At 47.6% G+C, this 9,280-nt stretch overlaps 1 long non-coding RNA gene across 1 annotated transcript in view; it reads left to right on the top strand.

Moving 5' to 3' along the window:
* The first annotated feature begins 3,495 nt into the window (after nucleotides 1-3,495).
* The window catches only part of LOC109295196, a 16,210-nt gene continuing 10,425 nt past the window's right edge, over nucleotides 3,496-9,280 (top strand). The window contains exon 1 of the long non-coding RNA XR_002096688.1: nucleotides 3,496-3,701. This is a non-coding gene — a long non-coding RNA (uncharacterized LOC109295196). The remainder of the gene's footprint in view (nucleotides 3,702-9,280) is intronic.

Genomic DNA, 9,280 nt, shown 5'->3' with positions numbered 1-9,280 from the left:
GTCCCACTTCTAACCACCAACCCCACTTTCCTCTGCAGAGTAGCATCCCGCTGCGTGATGAATGCTAATACATAGCAGGCTTTGACTGGTCTGGTATGTCAGAGGGGTTTTAGCTATGAAGGGGTTTCTTGCAGCTTCCTTAAACAGGTGCAGGTCATGGTCAGAGTCAGGATAGGAGCTTGATGGATGCTTGGTCTGATCTAATTTGGTCTGGTTACTCCTGTGATCAGCACTTTGATCCATCACAGCACTGCAGATTTACAATCTCAGTAAGCTCAGAGGCTCGAGTCTCATGAGCAGCCTGAAAGAGAGCACTGAAATTTCTCCCATTGTACATTTTCCCCATCCTCATTCCCCCTCCTCCTACCTCATCCCTGCTGCCTTTCCCTTTCTTCCTCCTTACTTTACTCTATCCATTGGTGCCCCTTTTTTTATTTCCATCAGTCAGGACTAACACCTATACTTTAAGAGTGCAACCCATGGAAATTCTTTGTGCCTAATCTCCATTTATGCAATGTTTCAGATCATAGCCTGGGAGGTATCTGAGCATGTTCTGTTAGCTGAGGTCAAATGCAACCTGTGCTATGTGCCTGCATCCTCCACACCAGCCAGACGTGACCATGCAGGAGGCCTATGAGTTGGCAAAGTCAGACAGGCAGTGTGTACAGGTTCTGGGATGGATCTTACAATTTGGGACTAGGCAAATCTTTCCTGGGTCAGTTTTTCACAGACCAGGTGTAAGAGCAAGGGTAGATGTGTGCTGTGGTGGCAGGACGTGATGGCAAAGGAGGGTTTTATATTACTGGCATAGTACAGCTTGATTTCAGCAAGGCAGCTCCATGTGATATTCCTATGCAGGAGCCGGAGTGACGTGGTTAGGATCACGAGAACCTCGGCGGTGGTGATGCGGTTGGCAGCAGACAGAAATTATTAATGGTTCAGTGTCAAGTTGGGAAGAGAAGAGGTGTGGAGTGGATCCCCACCAGGGTCAGTGTGGGTCTAGTGCTATTACTGAGTGTATGTATAAGTGACCAAGGGGATGCAGGGAGGGCACAATGATCAGATTCCCTGTTGATACCGAGCCAAGAGGGATAGCATAGCACACCTCAGTGAAATCAGAGTGGAGTGAGAAATAGATCATGAAAGAGTAGAGGAGAGGGGTGGATGGTAGTAAAATGAGACTCAACAAGTGCCAGGCAAGCCCATGGAGATGAGGGTTGTCCAGTGGCAAAAGTGCTGCTAAGGCATCAGGATATTGGGATCTCATCTTAGCTCTGCCACGACCTCTTTTGGCCCCATGTAAATCTGGGATAGGTTGGTGGAACAGCTCACTTGCTAGAGTTTGTAATGCTCCTTGAGATTCTCAGGTAGGTGATGCTGCAGAAAAGGGAGTGTCCAATCTAATTAATGGGGAACTGTTTTTGCCATCAACAAGCAACGAGCTCTGGGTGCAACATCTAACAATGCAAGGATGCATCCTCCCCTCAGGTGCACTACAGCTGTGCCAGTTTCCCTGACCTGAGGATCTAGTTTAGCACCTACGAGATGAAGCTGTCATTAAAATGCTCCATCAGTGGGTCATTACTGCTGTGATACATGCAGACAAGGCTTTAACTTTCCCCACCCCTTACCTGATCCTGGATAATTATTTGCTCCTTTGTCATCAGCTATACACTGGGCAGGATTCTGGGCATCTGTCAGATGCTCTTCTTCTGGGTTCAGTGTGGATCCCAGTACAAATATGTCATGATCAAAGCCCTTTTGAAGTCAGTGTGAGTGTTTCTGTTGGCTTCAGTTGGGATTGGATAAGAGCCATGGATCTGCCCGCTACACAATGGACTCTGTAGTTTTTCAGATTGCAGCACTACAAACTAAAACAGATTCTCATTAGCGGAAGAAACCTGTTTGAATTTTTTTTTTTTAATTTCGTCTCCTTTGAAGCCAGCGGCAAAATTGGCACTGATCACAGTGCAATTATAATCAGTACCCTAAGTGGGGTCAGTGGGTCACCCACCAGCGAGAGCTCGGTAGAGCAGAGAGTGGATGTCTGATAAAGGAGGAGTGAGTCTCTAGTCTGGGGAGATGAGGACATAATTCGGTGGGTTTGGCTGGATTCTCCAAGTGAGATAAGTGAGCAGTGGGGGCTTTGATCCTTGAGTACTGCTTTTGGTCACTGTTGTGTCTTATCATGGGGACAGGGCTGACTTAGGGCAAACTATTGAAAAGCCAGCTGCTTACTGCCCAGAGAGCAGCAAAGAGAGGGTTTCTGAGAGGGATGTTAAGGAAAATAGGCAGTACCAGAAAGCTTGGGAAAGGGCACATCACCCAAGTTAATTCTGCTGCTGTCTTGTCCTCCACCTGCCCCGTGGACTTATGACCAGATAAGGATCCTGACCCTGGATTCCTCCACCCACGTTCTGGCCTTGATTTGCACAGAAAGCCACCTCCGTGGTCCTGTCAGGCCTGGCTGGGGAAACCACGTGGTGTGAGAGCTGCCTGCTGGTGTAATTTTTTCAGGAAGCTGGTGGGAGAGATGCAAGAGGAGCCGGTTAGGTGCAGAGCCATGTGGGAGTCTGATGACTTGGTTGACAAGATGCACATGGGGACCTCCCAGGATGAGGGCTTGTCAGCTGTGATGGAAAAAGTGCTTAGAGAAAAGAAGACTGAGGAGATGTGATCACCATCTTTAGTACGTAAAAAGTTCCTGCAGTGAGGACGATATGAAGCTGTTCCCCATGTTGGCAGGGAACAGGGCCAGAAGTGCTGAGATTAAGTTTTAATGGGGAGATTCATATCAGGGAAAAAAACTGTCCACTATAAGGAAGGAATAACACTGGAATAGATTGTTTAGGACGGTTCTGCAACCTCTACCATCGGAGGTATTTAGGAGTAGATTAGACAAATGGCTGTCAGGAATGGCTGATCCCATCTTGGGGCAGAGGAGTGGACTAGACCGCTCAAAATCCAGTCTAGGCCAATTTTCTCTGATTCTTTGAGTGCGAAAGTAACAGTTCCCTGTTAGGCATAGACGTTTTCAGCAAAGCTAAGCTTGTGCAAGGCTCAGAGAAAGCCCTGTCCCCTATAAATATGGGGAAGAAGCAGGCAGAAGTATTTAAAATTTCTGCCCAACCAATAGACAACAAGGGACGCTGGAGATAAAGCAAGTAACTCGGGGCATGGTGGAAATGAGCTGTGTTGGATGGTAGAGAAGGCAGAGGCTTGGGAATCAAATAGAGCAAAGAGCTACCTTGGAGCCAACCTGGAAAACAGCTGAGAAGGCCAAGAGAAGGCAGAAAGCAGGAGGAGAGGGACTGGATACAGCAACTCAGATGGGCTGCCTGTCATCTGAGAGGAGAAACGGGCCTGATTGCTACTAGGGCATGTCTGAGGCTGACCCTGTTTGAACGTATGGTGTATACAGGCTCTGAGTAGTTGTGTTGAGTAATGTGAATGGGGAAAGTCTAGGGCTGGGGCCTTCACCTGCAGGTAGACAGTTCAAAGGTGCTTATCATTGCCAAAAAAGCAAATGAGTTAATTTTCTAGCTAGATCAGATTAGGCTGAGTAGCAACTTCCAGAGCCTGGCAAATTTAGCAGCAGCTGTTGCTGCTGCAATGCAGCGTGATTTAATATTGAGTGAGAGAATAAACCTTGCAAGCTCTAGACTGCAGAGGATTCAAAAGCAGTTGTTTTTGCTAGATAGGTAAGTGTTAATTTATTTTGCTAATCAAACCACTGTAGGCTTTGTAGTAAGATAAAGTGCAGCTTGATTTCTTCTGCTGCAAAACAGTCAGGTTTGACTCCCTCACTTCGTCCCCCCACCACAGAAGGCCTATGCACACTCTCCCTCCACTATGTTAGTCATCTGCAGTTGCAAACTTACTCTCAGTACCAAGCAATTGATTTTGCAAATCTCAGTTTGACTTAGAGGCTGACCACGTTAAGTATGTTTCTTATAAAGGCTACATGCATAAATAATAGTTTGGCTTATGTAAAAGAGACAAATATGGGGAATATATCACACCCCTCAGATTTTTGCTCTTTGGGAAGGTAACTGTTAGGTCCACATGCTTCCTTATCAATTCAAGTGTAGCAAAGCCAATGCAACTTTAACCCTGTTTCATTCATAGCACTCTAACGCTTCTTTTAAAGCAGTTCATAGATACACCTGCCCACAGCCTACACAAGATGCAAGCCATTTCTGTCTTGATGCCACCTAGCACAATTTCAGTATTAAATATTTTGAAATACTCTGCAGGCCGTCAGCCAAGAATGGCCTTGATCATAATGTCTGCAGAATAAGAGACTTAGAAAAGCAGTTGCAAAGTGTCTTGAGAAAGCATGCAGGATGCTAAGTTCAGTGTTGTGCAAGGTAATGGGACTCCTGTTACGTCTTGCTGAGAGAGTGCACATCCACAGCTTTAAGATGAGTGTTTAAAAAAACTGAAGCTGCAGCCAACAACCCTGGAAAAACTGGAGGGAATTCACAGAAGAGCTATGGGACTGATTAAGAGGCAGAAGAGCAGGCATTAGGTTTTCAAAGAGAAGTTTAAGAGGCGAGTTGATCAAAATCTAGAAGTGCTTACACTTAACTGTGAGAGTAATTAGCCATTACTAAAACTTACAGTAGATTTTCCCATCACTGGCTGTTTGGCTTTGTTCAAGCATAACTATTGCACCTGAAGCAAGAGTTAATTCAGAGCAGCCTTGGGCCTGGGTAATGCAGGAAGTCTAGATCATCCCCATAGACATTTCCAGCCTTAAAAACTATGAAGATGTACTCACTGAAGTCTGTGTTCAACCTTATGCAAAAATGGCTGTGAGGAGCCATTGTATCTGCCTGTGGTAACTGCAGGATGCAGCAAGAAGAGGGAGGAGAAAAACAAACCAAAAATGGTTTGATGCCAAAACACAGAAGGGATTAAACAATAGGGCAGTAAGACTCTTGTGGTTGTGTAATGGAGCAAGCTAGGAAGGGAAGCTGGGGAACAGCCGGTCAGCAATTATTGCAGGAGGGGAGAAACAATTAACTAAATGAACCCTGGAAATCTATCCCAGCCTCAGTGCAGGGGGGCTGAATGGGGTCACCCCATGTCAGTCCTCCTTGCCCTTGGATCAGCTTGCAGAGCTGCTGACCAGGCTGTCCCTGATCAGTGACTCTTTAATAGACCTAGAAACTGAAATCTGCTCATGTGACACCTGCAGAGCTTCATAAAAGTTAAAGGAGGGGAAAGGATTAGCAGGTCACCTAGGACGGGGGGAGGACAGCCCAGTTGTCAGGTTGCTGGACTTGGAGGTGGAAAACAAAATTCAAATCAACCGTCTGCCACAGAGTCCCAGCGTGACCTTTCCTTGTGTATTGGGTCCATGTCTGTATAGTGCCGTGGTGCTTGGTGCTCCGACCCCATGGACTGGAAGGGCTAGCGCAGCACAGCTGGGCCGTGTCCTCTGGCCTGGGGGGGTTCCCCACGGGTCTCGAAATTTGGCAGCAGGCAGTTAATGCTGTGGTCACTCCCCCATTGCCATATTTCTGGACTTGTGGAGAGCCCCGCGGGCCAGATGACATGACCTTGTGGGCTGGATCTGGCCTGCAGGCTGGAGGGTGAGCACCGCGGGTATAGAGCACTGTTGCATCACATGGGGGTATGATAAGCATAGATGCTAAATAGTGTGAGGCAGTCTGATCCCCTAAAAGAGGAACCATATTAAGTGCCTAAGATGGATAGCTATCCCCCTTTGTCCGTTAACATGGGACTGGCCCCTAACAGACACCGATTTGGGACAGCAGTGCCAAACTCCCGTAGGTTTTTTAGACAATCCCACCATAAAGACTACTGCCTTAGGGGCTGTCCCGTCTAATTTAAACTGCCATGTGTGTTGGGGCTCCAGCTCCTTCCCTAGGGGACTAGTTAAATGAGTTGGTGGATATTACTGCCTGCAAGTCTTGCCTGAAATTCATCTTCAAGTTGTCTGTACTTCATTGCAGCTCATTATGCCTAGTTCTGTTCCCTTGGGGCCCTTTACGGTTCCTCTGCCTCTTTGTTATTCAGCAGCCAGATACTGCCCCCAGCACTGAACTCTACTGGAAGATGCTGAAGGACCTTTGGTGGGATTTTCCAAACACTCAGCGTTGATGTATGTAATTTTGTGCCCACTGACATTCATAACAACACTCCTACAGACTGGGGGTGGCAATCAGAGTTAGCCCAGTGATGAATGTGGTATCTAGGTCAGAGGTTTTCAATCTGTGGTCTGCCGACCCCTGCAGGCCGGTAGACTATGTCTAAAGGGTCTGCAAAAGATGACTCTGATCAATCGAAAGTATGTGAATGAATACCCACGCTTACAATTCATAGGGGTCCGGTCCACACCTTGGTTCAAAATTTCCAAAGGGGTTCACATCATTATTAAAAAATTTTTAGGGACCTACAAATGAAAGAAGGTTGAAAAAAACACTCGTCTAAGTTATTACTTCTATCATAAGCAGCAATGTTTGGATGAGTCCGGTGTTGCTTGTGCCATCCTTCCTTATTCTTTACCATGACCAGCAGATCTGGGCATATAGGACTAGGCATATTTTTTGCTGGCTGTGATCATTTCCACCCTAGTAATTGTTTCCCCGCATCCTGTAACTTAAGTTAGACACCATCATCGGCAATCCCTCGCAGTTGAGGATGATTGTCTTTCATGGTTGCCTTATTTGTGGGTCCAAAGATGGCTGACGAGGCCAATCCAGGATCGCTGGGTTTTGTCGCAACTTGGGCATGTGTTTCTGTGTGGGGCTCTGGATTCGAGCCATGACGTTATTTCTGCTGCTCCTGCTGTGGAGCAGTAACTAGAGCCTGGGAGCAGAAAATTGCAAGGAGTGTTACTTACTGTGCGGCTCTGCAGTTTCAATCATCTCTTTGCTGCAAGCCAAACGATGAGGTGTGTGTTGTGAGTGTCAGCTGGAAGGAGCTGCTCTGAGGCATTGTTGGGCTAAGTTTATGAGAAACAGGACTTGGAAAAATATGGAGTACTAATCAAGTTTTCATGAAACGTCTCCAAAAAAGGAAAAACAAGAGATCGAGTAAAGTGGATACATCTCTACTGGCTCCAGTGGACCGGCTCCTGGGTGTACCAGATCTGAATGTAACAGCTTGAAAGAGTAGCCTTGCCTCTTGTGAGAATAAAGTATTTTGGGGACCTGTTTTACTGGGAGTCTGCATCCCCCCCCCACCCCCCATGCCATCCTAGAAACACTGAACCATCTTGTTTCAATCTTTCATTGCGTCAATCAAAGCATCGTGTTGTGGAGATTTTAGCTTGAATGTGTTTGCTGAAGAAATCTTGGTGCACTGCAAAACTTTTGCCACGTGCTTTCCTGGGACAGGTTTTCCAAGTGGAATGGGAGCTCAGGGCCAGGAATACTATTTGAAGTGAAAGTCTGAGAGTGATTGCTACTGATGCTTGTGTGGGAATACATCAGACTCTGTCTTCTTTCTCTTTGGCAATCCCTTGCAGTCAAGGATGATTATCTTCCATGATTGTTCTGTCTCTGTATCTGTAGGTGGCTGATGAGGCCTATCCAGGAGCGACAGACTCTACACTAATTACACCAGATATGAAATGACTGGACAGACTCTTTTACCCCTTATCAGCACCTGTAGCATCAGGAGCAACATCAATGCATATTTCCTTTCCCTTTTGTTATTCATACTGCATCGTTTTAGAAGTCCCCAGTCGTTGTGCCCAAAAGCAGCCTTGGATATTCAGCTTCACAGCTTGCTACCTTGCCCCAGGGGAGGAGTCTTCTCCCTATTTCCAAACCAAGAGGGTGGGCCCGGTGAAGGATTTGACCCCTGGTTTTGGGGATCAGTATATTTCTGAGCCTTAGCCTGCTCTTGCAAAAGCTCACCAAGTCTGGGGCCTGGTTATTCACTTGTCTAGCCCGCTGCCGAGCTTCCTTTCATACGACAGCTACCCCGTCCCACTCTACTGCCCACTGTTGTTCTGCGGATAGAAAGAAATGTCCTACCTCCCTGCTCCCTTCCCAGTTGCATGGCCAAATGCCATGGACAGCACAAAGCTGATCACATCCCATCCAGATGGTCCCAGTTCCTCCGGGCTCTGAAAAGATGTTCACGCCCCGGTCCTTGGGCAGAGAGAAAGTGAGATGTAAGGGCAGCACTCATCAAACATCCTGCTCTGGAGAGCAGTGGAGCTTCTGTGCTGGCTGCTAAATTGTACTTACTGTCAAAATCCCTGAAAAAGCATTTACCCTAATGGGGGCCGAGGGACAAACAAGACTATATAGAATTTGAGTGTCCCCCAGGCTCTGACGCAGGCAGTTGGGGGCCACAGGGATTGCTGGCATAAAGTGGAGCAGAATTAGGGCTGTCCTAATTCAGCTTGTGAGGCTCTGGTTTCCTGTGGAGCTGTACAGCAGCCCCAAATCTCCGTAATAAAGTATCCTCAAGCAGGCCTCTATGTCTACCCTCCTTTTTTCTGTCCCTATATCAAGGACTGCAAGGGGGTAGCGTAAAGCTCTTTCTGCTAGCCCATCCCCACTCTCCCAGGAGATCATCCTATAGTAAGATACATCCTGGGGGCTAATTAACAGACCGTTGTACCCGCAGCATTGGCCAAAGAGGAATGAGCTCAAAACAGGGCCCAGCATCAGAGCCTGATCTCAGTGATGCTGGTGCAGATCTCAGTTAGTCTCAGTGGAGTTTTCTGATGTGAGGAAATCGGGCTGAGGCCCAACAGGAGCTGCAGATACTCTCACACTTTCCCGGCTCTGGCTTGGAAAACCATTCACACAGTTTCTTTGAGGCAACAAATGCAGATCTTAGCAATGCTGACTATTTCCTGAATCCATGCCAGTTGTTCCTTTGGGAATGTGATACCATGGAAAGTCCCCAAAGATTGTTTTCCCCCTTTTTTTTATTTAAAAACATTTTTTTCATTTCAGAATTCCCGTGGTATTTTATTAAAGCATGGACAAACCCAAGCCCAGAGCTGACCCTAGGAGGGTGTGGGGCCCAGGGCAGATCAGCCTATGCGGGGCCCCCTTAATGCTGCGTGGGGCTGTGGTACCCTGCAAAGGGTGGTGGTGGTGGGGGGATCTCTGTGCTTCTTCCGTGGCCTGGGGCTGAGCTGCCAGCTCCAGGCGGGCCCCGCAGGAGGGCCTGTGGCCGCTCTGCCCAGCTCTGCAGGGCCCGGGGTGGTCGCCCCAACTCGCCACAGCCTAGGGGCGGCTCTGCCCAAGCCTTTTGTCGTCACCGAAACAAAAGGTTTTTT

The sequence above is a fragment of the Gavialis gangeticus genome, unplaced genomic scaffold (genome assembly GCF_001723915.1).
Source record: "Gavialis gangeticus isolate Ggan-Ray unplaced genomic scaffold, GavGan_comp1, whole genome shotgun sequence".
In the NCBI taxonomy this organism is placed as follows: domain Eukaryota; kingdom Metazoa; phylum Chordata; order Crocodylia; family Gavialidae; genus Gavialis; species Gavialis gangeticus.
This window is presented reverse-complemented; position numbering and strand designations above follow the sequence as displayed.